This window comes from Nicotiana tabacum, chromosome 15 (assembly GCF_000715075.1).
Source record: "Nicotiana tabacum cultivar K326 chromosome 15, ASM71507v2, whole genome shotgun sequence".
Lineage (NCBI taxonomy): Eukaryota > Viridiplantae > Streptophyta > Magnoliopsida > Solanales > Solanaceae > Nicotiana > Nicotiana tabacum.
The window spans coordinates 65,628,282-65,644,358 of NC_134094.1; positions in this window are offsets into that span (position 1 = coordinate 65,628,282).

A 16,077-nucleotide genomic window follows, 5' to 3' on the forward strand; every position below is an offset into this window, starting at 1 on the left:
CTGGTGCTGAAGTCGAAGGCTGACTCCTCTGCTGAGATAGACCTCCATGATGATGAGGACACTGCCTCCACACATGCCCAAACTTCCCTCACTCAAAACAACTCCCTGGTGCTGGTGGTGGGAACTGAAAGGAGCCCCGAGCATCGGGATTACTAGTAGAAGAACCTGGCATGGAGCCCTGAACTGGTGGAGCATAGGACGAACTCTGAGCTGGAAGGGCACCGAGTGACGAGTGGCCCTGATGAGAACTGTGAGAACCATGGCCCGATGATACACCACGGTGAAATGGCCGAGCTGACTAAGCCTGTCTGAAATGATAACCTCTACCGTGCTGGAATTGACCCCCAAAAAGAGCAACGTTGAATCCACCCTGACCACGAGGCCTCTTGGCCTCCCTTTCAACCCTCTCCTGACCGCGAACCATCTCAATCTGCCGAGCAATGTCGACAACCTCATCAAAGGTAGCACCAGACACTCTCTCTCTAGTCATAAGCAACTGTAGCTGAAAAGTAAGACCATCAATAAAGCTCATGATCCTCTTCCTATCCGTGGGAATCAACCAGATAGCATGATGGGCCAACTCCGAGAATTGCATCTCATACTGTGTCACAGACATATCACCCTGGCGAAGCCACTCAAACTGTCTGCGCAGCTCCTCTCTGCGGGGCCAAGGCACGAACTTCTCCAAAACGACCACGGAGAACTGCTTCCAAGTAAGGGGTGTTGCGCCAATAGGCCTACGCCTTTCGTAAGTCTCCCACCATCTGAGTGCAGCCCTAGAAAACTGAAAAGTAGTGAATGAGACCCCACAAGTCTCCAGAATACCAGCAGTACGGAGTATCCTCTGACACCTGTCCAAGAAGTCCTGAGCATCCTCTCTCTCTATGCCACTGAAAGGTGGTGGCTGGAGTCTCCCAAACCTCTCCAATCTACGCTGATCATCCTCAGGCATAGTAGGAACCACATAATCCTGAGCAGCTGCAACCGGCTGGACTGGTGGTGCCCCCGGTGTTTGGAGTCCCTGAACAACCTACTCGGGTATGTGAGCGACGGGAGTCTGAGTGCCTGTGCCTCCCCCGGCCTGAGTAGTGGCTGCGGCCGTCGAGATAGAGACCGCCTGAGAAAGGCCAACCCACACTGTCAGAATCTAAGCTAGGGCCTCCTGAAGGCCTGGAATCATAATAGGCACAGGTGGTGCCTGAGCTGGTGTATCAACAACTGGAACCTGGTCCTGATCTGGGACAACTGGTGGATCTACAGGTACTTCCCCAGCTGTTGTACGGGCTGTACCTCTGCCCCTACCACGGCCTCTACCGCGGCCTTGGATGGTGGTACTAGTGGCCGGCCCTCCTGACCGTTAGCACGAGTCCTCACCATCTGTGAGAGAATTAAACAACAGATGTTTAGTTACTAGAATCAACAGATTCACACGACAAGAATTCAAGAAAGTGGAGTTTCCTAAGGGTTATGTAGCCTCTCGAAGATAAGCACAAACGTCTCCGTACCGATCCGCAAGAATCTACTAAACCCGCTCATGACTCGTGAGACCTATGTAATCTAGGCTCTGATACCAACTTGTAACGACCCAAACTAACCCTGTCGTGATGGTGCCTATCGTGGAACTAGGCTAGCTAACTCATTTTCCAAAACAAACTGATATTTTCATTTCAAAGATAATCTCAAGGCTATTTAACATAAAAACCTTCGTAAAGGAGTTAAAATTAAAATAAAAGTGCGGAAAAGAAAAGCCCGACATCGGGGTATAAGTCATGAGCATCTACTAAAATTTGTCTGACAATATTGAGACTAACATAGTTTGGAAAATAACTAAATATAACTAAAGGAATATAAGAGGGAGAAGAGCAGGGCTGCGAACGTCAGGCAGCTACCTTACTATCCCCGAGAAAATATGCAACCGGAATAGTCAACAGCCATTACCGTGTCCAGCTACACCTGGATCTGCACACAAGGTGCAGGGACTAACGTGAGTACGCTAACTCAGTAAGTAACAACAATAAATAAAGACTGAGCAATAGTGACGAGCAATAAAGCATTAAAGTTCATATCATGAAATCTCGGTAAAATACCACATGCTTTAAAAATCGGGGTTTGAATCAAAACATCTCGTTTAAACCTAGTTCCAGTAAAATCATTTAAAGATATTTTTCAATAATTTTTCAAACAAAGGCTCAATGCAAAGGTGAGCAAAAATGATAAAATCATAATCAGCCCCTCGGGCAACATCATTCGTATACAGCCCCTCGGGCAAACCTCACAATCACTCGTATACAGCCTCTCGGGCATACCTCATAATCACTCATGCCTCTCAGGCATACCTCACAATCATTCAAGCCCATCGGGCATACCTCACAATTACTCATGCCTCCCAGTCACTCAGCACTCGACACTCGTATTCAGTAGGTACCTGCGCTCACTGGGGGTGTGTATAGACTCCGGAGGGGCTCCTTCAGCCCAAGTGCTATATCAAGCCAAATCATGGCATAAATCACTTAGGCCCTCGGCCTATATCAAAATATATTGCGGCGTGGAGCCCGATCCCATAAATATTCTCACAAATCAGGCCCTCGGCCTCACTCAGTGATAAACCTCTCAAGCCACTCGGGCTCTCAGTAAAACATGGTATCCAGCCCAAAACAACATTTATAGGCATCAAAACAGAGTAATAAAAATGGAGTTATGCAGTAAACAGGTATAACCATGACTAAGTATAGATTTTCAATGGAAAACAGTAAGAGGATAGTAAGAAAAGGCCCCTAAGAGTCCAAACAGCACTGGCACAAGGATCAAACATAGCATTCCGCCCAATTTATAGAAATTAAATTCTAAAACTCATAAGTATCATATAGTTTCAACAAAATATGCAACTTTACAGTTGCTACGGGACGGACTAAGTCATAATCCTCAACGGTGCACGCCCACACGCCCGTCACCTAGCATGTGCGTCACCTCAAAACAGTAAATGATACGAAATCCAGGGTTTCATACTCTCAAGACTAGATTTACAATCGTTACTTACCTCAAACCGATCAAATCCCTACTCCGCGATACTCTTGCCTCTCGACTCGGCCTCCAAATGCTCCGAATCTATTCACAATCAATACAATACCATCAATATATGCTAATAGAATGAATTCCACAAGCAAAACTATCAAATTAGCCCAAAATCCGAAATTTGCTCAAACCCGGCCCCCGAGCCCACGTCTTGAAATCCGACAAATTTACAAAACTAGAAAGCCCATTCACTCACGAGTCCATACATATAAAATTTATCAAAATGCGACATCATTTGGTCCTTCAAATCCTTAAATTACTCTCCAAAATTTCAAGCCCTAACCCCTCATTTTTTACCCCTAATTTCCACTGATTACATGATTAAACAACGAAAAATCACCATAGATATAAGTATTAGAGCCCAAACAACTTACCTCACTGAAAGCCTTTGAATCACCCTTCAAAAGCACTCCAAAAACTCCAAAATCTGACTTGAAAATGGTGGAATTGAACCAAAATTCGCGAAGTGTGCTATCTATACATTTTGCCCAGGTTTTTGCACCTGCGGGCTTTTTTCCGCGCCTGCGGGACCGCACATGCGCTCAAAACTATCACACCTGCGGAATTCACTTAAGAGCCTAGGTTCCGCATCCGCGGTCAACATTTCGCACCTGCGCTTGCACACCTGCGCATTTCCCTCCGCTTCTACGAAGCCTGCCCAAAATCCTTCTCTCCACATCTGCGCCCCAGGCCTCGCACCTACGGGCTCGCAGATGCAATAGCCTTCTCGCACCTGCAGGCTCGCAGATGTGATAGCCTTCTCGCACCTGCACATCCTGCCTGGCCCAGCACTGCCCGCACTTGCAAACTCCCCATGCGCACCTGCGACCTTGCACCTGCGGTTCTCCCTTCCGCAGGTGCAGAAATATCAGTAGCTGCAGCTTCAGCTGCATTTTCCAACTTCAAATAATCTGTTAACAACCCGAAATCACCCCGAGGCCCTCGGGACCTCAACCAAAAATACCAACAAGTCATATAGAACCATACAAACTTAGTCGAACCTTCGAATCACTCAAAATAATATCAAATCACCAAATTACCCTCGGATTCAAGCCTAAGAACTTCTAAACTTCCAAATTCGACAACCGATGCCGAAACCAACCAAACCACATCCGAATGACCTCAAATTTTGCACACACGTCACAAATGACACCACGAACCTACTCCAACTTCCGGAATTCCATTCCGACCCATATACCAAATGTTTCACTGCCGACCGAAAATTGCCAAATTTTCAATTTCGCCAATTCAAGCGTAATTCCACTACGGACCTCCAAATTACATTCCGGACGCACTCCTAAGTCCAAAATCACCTAACGAAGCTGACGGAACCATAAAAATTTAAATCTGAGATCGTTTACACATAGGTCAATATTCGGTTGACTTTTCCAACTTAAACTTCTAAATAGGAGACTGAGTGTCTCATTCCCCTCCGAAACCACTCCGGACCCAAACTAACTAACCCAGTATAATATAATGCAGCTGAATAACACATAAAGAAATAGAAATGGGAGAAACGGGGCTATAACTCCTGAAACGACCGGCCGGGTCGTTACAAACATAATGGTGTCTCAAACATCCAAGTACACTAGCACAACCCAAACCCTTATACTAAATAATACAGAAAGAATGTTTTTTTTACAGTAAAGACAAAATTATATATTTTCCAGCTTTCAAATTGATCGTTCATAAATAACTAGATAATGATAATGGAAAATAGCCAGAACTAGTTCCTAACAACCAAAACTAAAGGCAACAAACAGAAATCACCAAACAATTGTTCTACGATACAATTACCACATTAGCAGGGACATGAAGATGAAAAAAAAGAACAACTACTAGTGTCACAATTACAGTTGCTTTGGTCAAAAGATCCAAAATTAATTACACAACTATAATCTTAATTATTCATTATGTCCCTGATTTCCTTTTTTTAAATTTTTTTGTTAATTAGGTCAGATTAAGTCTTGTGATGAATTTGAGAATCATGAGTAGCTAACTGAGATTAATATATTGAAATAAGTCTGTATGTTCCCAACATATACAAGAAGTAGTGCTTTGAGTTATCTTTCAGCACTTTGTTATAGTAGATAGACATAGGACATAAAATAGTTAAGAAAATAAACTAAATTTTCTATTTGAAAAGCTATCTCGCTGATATTTGCCCATCGAGTTTGTGAGCAAAATATTTCTAGGATTTTCATTCAATCCATACCTTATACAAAAGTCAGAGGGATAACACCATATTTATTCATATAAAGAGAACAAGGAGAAGGAAAATAACATAACAGGAGGATCCAAAATCAATGTATAACCTTAGTTTTGTCGATATAACGATAATGATGACCCAGATACTTATGTGGTTTCTAATGGAACTGTATTTCTCCTAATTTTGCTTCAAAAATGTTTTATTTTTGCACACCATAATGTAGACTTCTCCTACAATAATAATCTTATTTAAAATAGAAAGGCAACTAAAGTCTTTGGCTAAATTTCATGGACAACTATATTTTCAGTTGAAATACTCAATTGCAGCAACTAGAGCTTGTAACTACTAAAACTTATATTTGAATGAGAGTGTCTTTTTTTTTTTTTATGTGGAGGCAGAGGGGATTCCACTTCAGGAATTAATTTGACAGGAGCATTAATCTAAACACTTACAATTTCACTCTTATAAAAATTAGTACCATTTGCTTTATAGTACATAAAACAAACGTGATCATGGTTGTCACGACCCAAATTCCATTAAAGGTCGTGATGGCGCCTAACATCACTGTTAGACCAACCAACAATTATTGATTAACTTAATTACTCATTTCAGTATTTTTGAAATCATAGTTTCCTTCAATTAAATAGTAAGAGATAGACTTTACAAATTAAATGATAGTATTTCCACAACTACAATACTAAACAACCCATAATCACTCCCAAAACCCGGTGTCACAAGTACATGAGCATCGACTAGGTAGTATATTAAAAATACAACATCTGTCTGGAAATACAATGAGACAGGAGAGGGTAGATAACTCTAATGGAGACTATGTGCGTGCTGCGGACTCGTGACGTTGAATGCAGCTCATCTAAGTTCCTGCAATAATCGCGCCTCTGCGCCCACAAGGCCACTAGATATATATGCACCTGCACAAAAATGTGCAGCAAGTATAGTATGAGAACGTAATTCAACATATACCCGGTAAGTATCCACCCTAACCTCGAAGAAGTAGTGACGAGAGGTCGACTCCGATACTTACTAAGGGCTAATAATAAAATACCGATATTATAATTAAGCATGGATTGTATAGAACGGCTGTAAACTCAATAACCTGATGTAAGTAAACAATTCTTTTGATAATAGAAATTTTCCAAATTTATTTTCGTCATGTAATATTTTGTGTATCAGGCCAATAAAAGCAATACCAATTATTATCAATTCCAAAGATATATCATGCGCAAATCATGTCGAGGACGTACGGCCCGATCCAACATATAAATATAAACTGTGCACTGCCGAAGGTTGAATGGTACGAATCATAGATGTATCTATCTGCTACCGAGGCATTCGGCTCGCTCCACAAAATAAAAAATAGATTTAAACCAACCAATTCAAGATTTATTAAGGAGCAATTATTCAATGAAATACCAATTCTTATTAACGATAAAAAAAAATGAAGTTTAACCTTTTACAATTCCTTTATCAAGTTTCAATATGTTTTAGGCAGTTATATTAACAAGTGCAAATATCGCAAGTATAACATAATTTGGGTCCTAGACTACCCGGACATAAGCATAATAGTAGCTACGCACGGACTCTCATCACCTCGTGCGTACGTAGCCCCCACAAATAGAAGTACATAATAATTTGATTCACCTATGGGGTTAATTCCCTCTTACAAGGTTAGGAAGGAGACTTACCTTGCTCCAAAGTTCCATAACCGGCTCCAAAGCCTTTCCAACAACTCAAACCGATGCACATCGCTCCAAAACTAGTCAATAAATGTGCAAATCCATAAATGTATACTCTAATACTCATTGTAATTCAATTTACAACAATTTTCAACTCCGCTCGAAAAGTCGATAAAATCACCATCGAGCCCACGTACCCGGATTCCAAAATGTTTTAAAGATAAACATTACCCATAACCCCACAAACTCAAATATATACTTTATTCTCAATTCCATGCCCAAATTCGTGGTCAAAATCCAAAAATACCCATTTCTAGGTTTTCTACTAAAATCCCAAATTTCTAAAACTTTTCATGCCTAAATCCATGTATAAACCTTGTATGTAACTCACAACTAGTAGAAATCACTTACCTCATGCTTGATGATGAAATCCCCTCTCCAAAAGCTCCACAAATCGCCCAGGCCGTGTGAAAAGTGGGTGAAATGAACCCAAACCCCGCTTTAAAAATATTCTGCCCAGCCCAGGTCCACCCTTCTTCGCGTTCGCGGCACGACCATGGCGAACGCAAAGGCTAGAATGCACTGCCTCCAATCTACTCATCGCGTTTGCGTCATCTTGGCCGCATTCGTGAAGGCCAAACTGCTCCAGGCCCCCGCTCCCTCTCTCTTCTTCGTGTTCGCGTAGCCTTGGCTGCGTTCGCGAAGGCCTTCCCAGCTACTGTCTCGCATTCGCGTCCACTGCCTCGCGTTCGCGAAGGACAAATCCCAGTAGCCACAAAGTTTCTCTTTGCGAACGCGGGACACCCTTCGCATTCGCGAAGAAGGAAACCAGATACCACCAACAACAGTTCCAAAACAGCTCAAATTGATCCGAAACCACCCCGAAACACACCCGAGGTCCCCGGGACCCCCTCCAATCACTCCAACCAGTCCCATAACATAACATGGACCTGCTCGAGGCCTCAAATCACATCAACCATTACCAAAATCATGAATCGCACCCCAATTCAAGCTTAATGAACTTTAGAACTTCAAATTTCTACACTCGATGCCGAAACCTATCAAATCATGTCCGATTGACCTCAAATTTCACACACAAGTCACATTCGACATTACGGACCTACTCCAACTTCCGGAATCAGAATCCGACCCCGATATCAAAAAGTTCACTCTCGGTCAAACTTCTCAAAAACCTTCAAATTTCTAACTTTCGCCAAATGACCCCAAAATTACCTACGAACCTCCAAATCCACATCCGGACATGCTACCAATACCAAAATTACCTTACGGGGCTATTCCCAGACCCGGAATCCCAAACGGACATCGATAACATTGAAATGCACTTCAACCCAAATTTATGAAATTCTTCCAAAAATGCTAACTTTCCACAATAGGCGCTGAAACGCTACCGAATAATCCAAAACCCGATCTGAACATACGCCCATGTCCAAAATTATCATACGAACATGTTGGAACCTTCCAATCCCGATTCCAAAGTCGTTTACTAAAAATTCACACCTTAGTCAATTCCTCCAACTTAAAGCTTCCGAAATTAGAATTTTCTTTCCAAATTAACTCTGAACTTTCCCGAAACTTAATTCTGACCACACGTACAAGTGATAATACCTGAAGTGAAGCTACTCAGGGCCTCAAACCGCTGAACGATGCGCTAGAGCTCAAAACGACCGGTCGGGTCGTTACATTCTCTCCCACTTAAACATACATTCGTCCTCGAACGTGCTAAGAACTGCTCCGGAGTTGTCCGAAATCACTGTTTAACACCTCGTGCACCTACCCGTGCTACCATAACCCAGTTGAGCACATTGGCTCGAGCAAATCTGAAGATTCTCCCTTTTTATTTAGTCAAGTTAGCCTTAGAGCCAAATTCCAACATCTAAAATTCTCTACCAGGTCTGTTCCCAACATACGAACACCGTATCAATCGTTACACACTGCACCAAACATGATTGTATACCCTTTACTGAATTCACATCATGCACCGCATAATTCATATGACAATAATAGCATCCTCTGACAACAATAGCCAAAATCCCATAAATCTGATGCCCACAACACATATCATGACGCATATAAGTCTTGTTCCAACCCTTGCAATATTGACACAACAAAAAAGATGTGTAGAAATTCTTAACCAACTGCCGAGTCGACAAATCATTGAGTCCCACCTCCTGACAAGGATCATTACCCCATTATGAACCAAATAATGATATTTGCTTTTTAATATGCCTCATATAATCCGATCGCACTGATCCCATGTCCAATAATCTCGTCTCGCCCAGTATAAGCTGTTCAGGCAATAAGCCATTTTAGACACTGCCAAAAATCTCATATGATGCCACAATACGCCAACAAGTTACAAACTCGCATGTGATACATAAGGAAAAATGAACTCTAGAAAGAGCTGCTCAATCCACGTGACTAATTAAACAACCGAAAAGATGTTATGAACCTTCCTCAGAAAATGAGAAGCAAAACACACAAGAATAGGGATAGGGAACTGTACTCAATATCACACTGTTGTGGTGTAAAACCCGATCCACACATGATACCGTTGCGGCATGCAACCCGATCCAACCATGATACCCGTGGCGTCGTGCCACCCGATCCAAATAACATACACGTGGCAGCGTGCCACCCGATCCACATATAATAATCTAAAGAAAACACACATCGAGACGTAATGCTTATACTCATGAAATTCCCGAATATCAACCATAATCACGCCAAGTGCATAATATAATCCTGGGGAGACGGGTAGCGTCATACGCTACAAAACTCAAGCACAACTAAGGTGCGATATATGATTTGCATCTCGAGAGCCATCCTGCTCACATAATACCACCGCTATGCGGGACCTCAACACATCGTACAAATAATCAAGCCGTCTCACAACCACATGGCACAATAAAGTATTACATCAAATAGCTAGCGACGAAATTAGCATCTCACGACCGAATACTCTTCTATAAGGAATGCTATGCTGAATGAACACACACAGGCTGGTGTAGAGTACACATCCACATTTGGACCCATCAACGGTACTCAAACCGATTCTAATCATACTATGCTTGGGCAAATAACCTCTCAAGGATCCACAATGACCCTTTTCCCATGACACGCAAGAACAACCATCGAATCCGGAACAAACTTCCACTATTCACAACCAACTGAATAGAGCGCCTTTCCAGGCCTAAACCCTCACATTAGCGATAGTACAAAAATCTCCATACTCGATTTCAATCTTTAATCAATCAAGTGACTACATGTCACACTTATACAATCTTCCCATGGAATACGCTCTCATGACCTTCCGCACCAGGTAAACAAGTCTGCACGTCCATACCGCCACATTAATGCTATAAAGCAAATCAAGAATCTGCAAATTAGTACATAAAGCCTCTTACACAGGACACCAATCTCAGGTAATGCTAAATACAATACCAGCTGATTCTAACCATCTGAATTCTTTCCTGTTTGTCCGAGCTCGTGACATTCTTGTCAACATCAAACTGCAACCTTGATCCTCAGCTTTCGATTTCCATGCCGCTCACTGTATCTAACATCACAATACGTGAGAGTATAAGAATTCCATAATAACCCGTGATCCATTAATAAAATAAACACTCCGTCATATAGCAACCTTTCACTTAACTCATTTCAGGAGAACCATTGCAACACGCGACCAAATTCTCATAACCGCAGAAAATACAACACCAAGTAGTGGTCTAAACAACCATGACCCTTCTGGGATCCATCTACACATAACATGCCATAATAACTCGAATGCCTCCAAGTAAAATCATTTACGGTGGCCGTTAAGCCTAGCACGTACCGCCACAACCACCTGTAAAACTTAACACGTTGAAGGAACTAATCATTACCACATCATGCCGATTCAACCATTGCTAACTGATCCGACTTCTTCTAATTTATTCTGGACTTGCCTTATGAATAATAATAGCTCCATTAAAAACATAACGAACCCAAATCCGCACTCATCCTGAGTAACCTTATTTCTAAAGATCATGTTGTCTCAAAACCCATGAACTAACTCATACCCTCCTAGTGCTTACATTCGCATCTTCAACTGGTACACCCGTTCTGATAATTCCTCTACGAATCCAAAGTTATTTTCTCCCATTCCTCCAATGCTACACCGCAGACCGATGATAACATAGAACACTCCAAGCCCCTTTCATAATCCACTACAAAAGCTCGATACTTAACCATACCGCGGACTCGAAATCCTTAGGCACCGCACTTTAATTTTGAACCTACTAGGACCATTTTTGAGAGTCACCCACTCTGACTTGTTCCCGAATATAATCAAACTCCAAGGCCCTGCTGGCACATGAACACCCTCTCAAAGAAGCAACCGACTGAATTCATTTCCTTGTACATCACATCCACATGAAGCATAGACTCTAAGTCTTCCCAAAACCTGAACATGAACCGATAAGGCCAAATATAACACACATTCCTCAATTTCTTTTCTCAAATTACCACTGATGTTTTCTTTCTTTAGTCGTAATAACCCACCAATATGCCGATAACCAGAAACCTCTTAAGTAGACAAACATGTAATCCAATCGTAGGCGGTGGGGCTCTCCCACTTAGCTTGAAGCTACCATTACATGACCCTGGAACCTACCAAGATTCCTTCTTCCTCACTGACATGACCTTGCACAATCGACCTGCCTAATTCCTCGAAATCTTCCTGTTAACCATTTCATGAACGCTCTGAATCCCTAGCCATATTCACATGTTCGACCTCTTACCGGGTAGCCAAGTAGAATTCTTCGCAGAAGCTTCGTCAACACCACGCAACTGTTAACCTGCTCACCGAAAATAACCCACCTGTGGAAATTCCATGCCGACATCTTCCAGCAACACTGCACCAAGTACAATTACCACAAAACTAATAAACCATCCTGAGCTCGAGCTCGTGCTCGTTCACCAGCTGTACAAGTCCGTTCACTCCTCATGGACATCAACTAAAGGTGCGACAATATATTCCAATCCAAAGTCATGTTGTATCCTTCTTCATATCAAGTAACTCCTTTCTGTTGTATCCAACCTTTCTCCGTATAGCAGCCAATATTCCAAATTAAGTTCATAGACTTAGTCACTGTCCACCATGAGTTCCAAATCACTCTAAACTTTCCTCAAGGCATGTAGCTATCCTACCACAGAACCTATATGCTACTCTGCCACTCTCCCACTTTGGTCAAACCCTCTCCTTTAGGCAACTTCCCGACTTCTGCTTTTCACACTTGGCCTTCTAGAAATATAACCACCATAAGATACCTCCCACATGTTCTTCCTCATCCTCCGATATCTAGTTGTTGCCTTAAATCAAAATTCGTCTCTGTAGAACTTGAACCAATAGATCGCTACCAACTTTAAAGCCTCTCCGAAGATCATCCTTCTCGAATCATCAACACTATAAACACCGATTTAATCCTGAACCACTGCACACCACGATCTCTGACAGCCACTTCCCCGGCACTGTTTCACAATACCCTCATGTACCAAAGGTGAATTGAAGAAGACCATAACACCGGCAAACTTAACACATTCAATCAAGGACGACGACACCACATCACAGATGAAAATTCCACCACGCTCGAAAATACCAATTCTCGTTACTCTATCAACCCAAATGTGAACACTCATAGTCCGATTGCCTTTCCTCCTCTGGAAATAAAACACTGAACCTCTGAATCATGCACTGAGAAAAACCTCCTTTCAAGTCGTTTACTGCCCCGACACATAGACAAGCATCCTAATATTACATCAATACTATGCGATAACAGCTCATGACCATCATAGTAATCTGTGCATAACCTCAAGACCATCGAAAATACAGCTACTGAGCTGAAATGACAGAACATCCTTCCGCAAGGCGACGACATTAACCCAATCGAATACGTAGGGAGAAACATCCTGCACCACCTCTGCATTACCATTACAATTTCTTGATTCCCAATTGATAACAAGTGATTCACGTCGCATAAGATTGAATACGAAAGAAATGAAGGCATAAGCCTCAAAGGAATCAAATTGCACGATGAGGAATCAAGAAGGGAAGTGCTCTTATCAGCCCTGTAGCCTCTCGAAGATAAATACAGATATCTCCGTACTGATCCACAAGACTCTACTAGACTCGGTCATGGCTCGTGAGACCTAAGTGAACCTAGTGCTCTGATACCATGTTGTCACGACCCAAATTTCATTATAGGTCATGATGGCATCTAACACCGCTGTCAGGCCAGCCAACAATAATTGATTAACTTAATTATTCATTTCAATATTTTTGAAATCATAATTTCCTTCAATTAAATAGTAAGAGATAGACTTTACAAATTAAATGATAGTATTTCCACAACTACAATACTGAATAACCCATAATCACCCCCAAAAATCGGTGTCACAAGTACATAAGCATCGACTAGGAAATATATTAAAAATACAACATCTGTCTGGAAATACAATTAGACAGGAGAGGGTAGATAACCCTGATGGAGACTCTGTGGGTGCTGCAGACTCGTGACGTGGAATGTAGCCCACCTAATTGCCCGCAATAACCGCGCTTCTATGCCCACAAGGCCACTAGACATATATGCACTTGCACAAAAATGTGCAGCAAGTATAGTATGAGTACGTAAATCAACGCGTACCCAGTAAGTATCCAGCCGAACCTCGAAGAAGTAGTGACGAGGGGTCGACTCCGACACTTACAAAGGGCTAACAATAAAATACCGATATTATAATTAAGCATGGATTATATAGAAAAGGCTATAAACTCAAAAACATGAAGTAAGCAAACAATTCTTTTGTTAATAGGAACTTTTCAAATTTATTTTCATCATTTAACATTTTGTGTCTCAGGCCAATGAAAGCAATATCAATTATTATCAATTCCAAAGATATATCATGCGCCAATCATGCCGAGGACGTACGGCCCGATCCAACATATAAATATAAACTGTGCACAGCCGAGGGTCGAACGACACGAACCATAGATGCATCTATCTGCTACCGAGGCATTCGGCCGGCTCCACAAAAGAGAAAATACATTTAAAACAACCAATTCAAGATTTATTGAGGGACAATTATTCAAAGAAATACCAATTCTCATTAACAATTAAAAAAAATGAAGTTTAACCTTTTACAATTCCTTTATCAAGTTTCAGTATGTTTTAGGCAGTTAAATTAATAAGTAGGGTGCAACTATCGCAAGTATAACATGATTTGGGTCCTAGACTACACGAACATAAGCATAATAGTAGCTACGCATGAACTCTCGTCACCTGGTGCGTACGTAGCCCCCACAAATAGAAGCACATAATAATTTGATTCACCTATGGGGTTAATTCCCACTTACAAGGTTAGGAAGGAGACTTACCTCCCTCCGAAGTTCCATAACCGGCTCCAAAGCCTTTCCAATAACTCAAGCCGATGCCCATCGCTCCAAAACTAGTCAATAAATGTGCAAATCCATAAATGTATACTCTAATACTCATTATAATTCAATTTACAACAATTTTCAACTCCGCTCGAAAAGTCGATAAAATCACCCTCGGACCCACGTGCCCGGATTCTGAAAATTTTCGACGATAAACATTACTCATAACCCCACGAACTCAAATATATACGTTATTCTCAATTCCATGCCCAAATTCGTGGTAAAAATCCAAAATACCCATTTTTATGTTTTCTACCAAAATCCCAAATTTCTATAAATTTTCATGCCTAAATCCATGTATAAACCTTGTATGTAACTCACAACTAGTAGAAATCACTTACCTCATGCTTGATGATGAAATCCCCACTGCAAAAGCTCCAAACATCGCTGAGGCCGTGTGAAAAATGGGTGAAATGAACCCAAACCCCGCTTTAAAAATATTCTGCCCAGCCCATGTCACCACCTAAAATCCCATTATAGGTCGTGATGGCGCCTAACACTGCTGTCAGACAAGCCAACAATAATTAATTAACTTAATAACTTATTTTATTATTTGAAATCATGATATCCTTCAATTTAATAATAAAAGATGGTCTTTACAGAGTAAATAAAAAAAATCACAATTTCAATACCAAACAACCCATAATCACCCCAAAACCCGGTGTCACAAGTGCATGAGCATCAACTAAGAAGTAAAATAAAATACAACATATGTTAGGAATACAAATTGGACAGGAAAAAACAACATAAATACTCTAAAGGAGACTCCTGTGAGTCGCAATATGGAATACAACTCACCTAAGTCCCCGCATTTAACTATGCCTCTGCTTTCACGATGTCACGACCCAATTTCACCTGTAGGTCATGATGGCGCTCAATACTATAGCTAGACAAGCCAACTAATAAATTAAACATATATCGATGAAATTTCAATCCAAGAAAATAATAAGACACCAGATTCTACCAATGTGTGTGCCAAGACCTGGTGTCACAAGTTTATGAGCATCTAGTAGATTATACAAAACTCCAAATACTGTCTGAAATAAAAATAGACAGAATAAAAATAATACAAGAAGAGGCACTGGTAGCTGCAGGATGGCACAGAAAGGCAGCTCACCACTACGCTCCTGGATAACGAGGATGTGCGATGATAGGTCTTCCACTAGTATCTGTCTCAGATCCTGCACAAAAAGTGCAGCAAGTGTAGCATGAGTATGTAAACAACATATACCCAGTAAGTATCAAGCCTAATATCGAAGTGGTAGAGACGAGATGGACGATGTTGACACTCACTAAGGGCCAACAGTAATAAATGGAATAAATTATAATTATTCAAATCAGCATGATTCACAGAGTTAACAATAATTTTATTCAATTAGCAGAAATAATAAAAATCTTTCGAATGCAATAATTTCCAATCTATTAATTAAATCCTTCCATTTAAATAAAAATTTCCCATTTATCAAAAAGCTTTACAGGCTGCAATTCAATCTCAATAAATTTCCAATTTATCCAATAGCTTTACAAACAACAATAAAATGTCCAAGTACCATGTAATTTTTATTATTTTAAGCACGATTTCTGCCGAGATCGTACGACCCGATCCAAAGTTT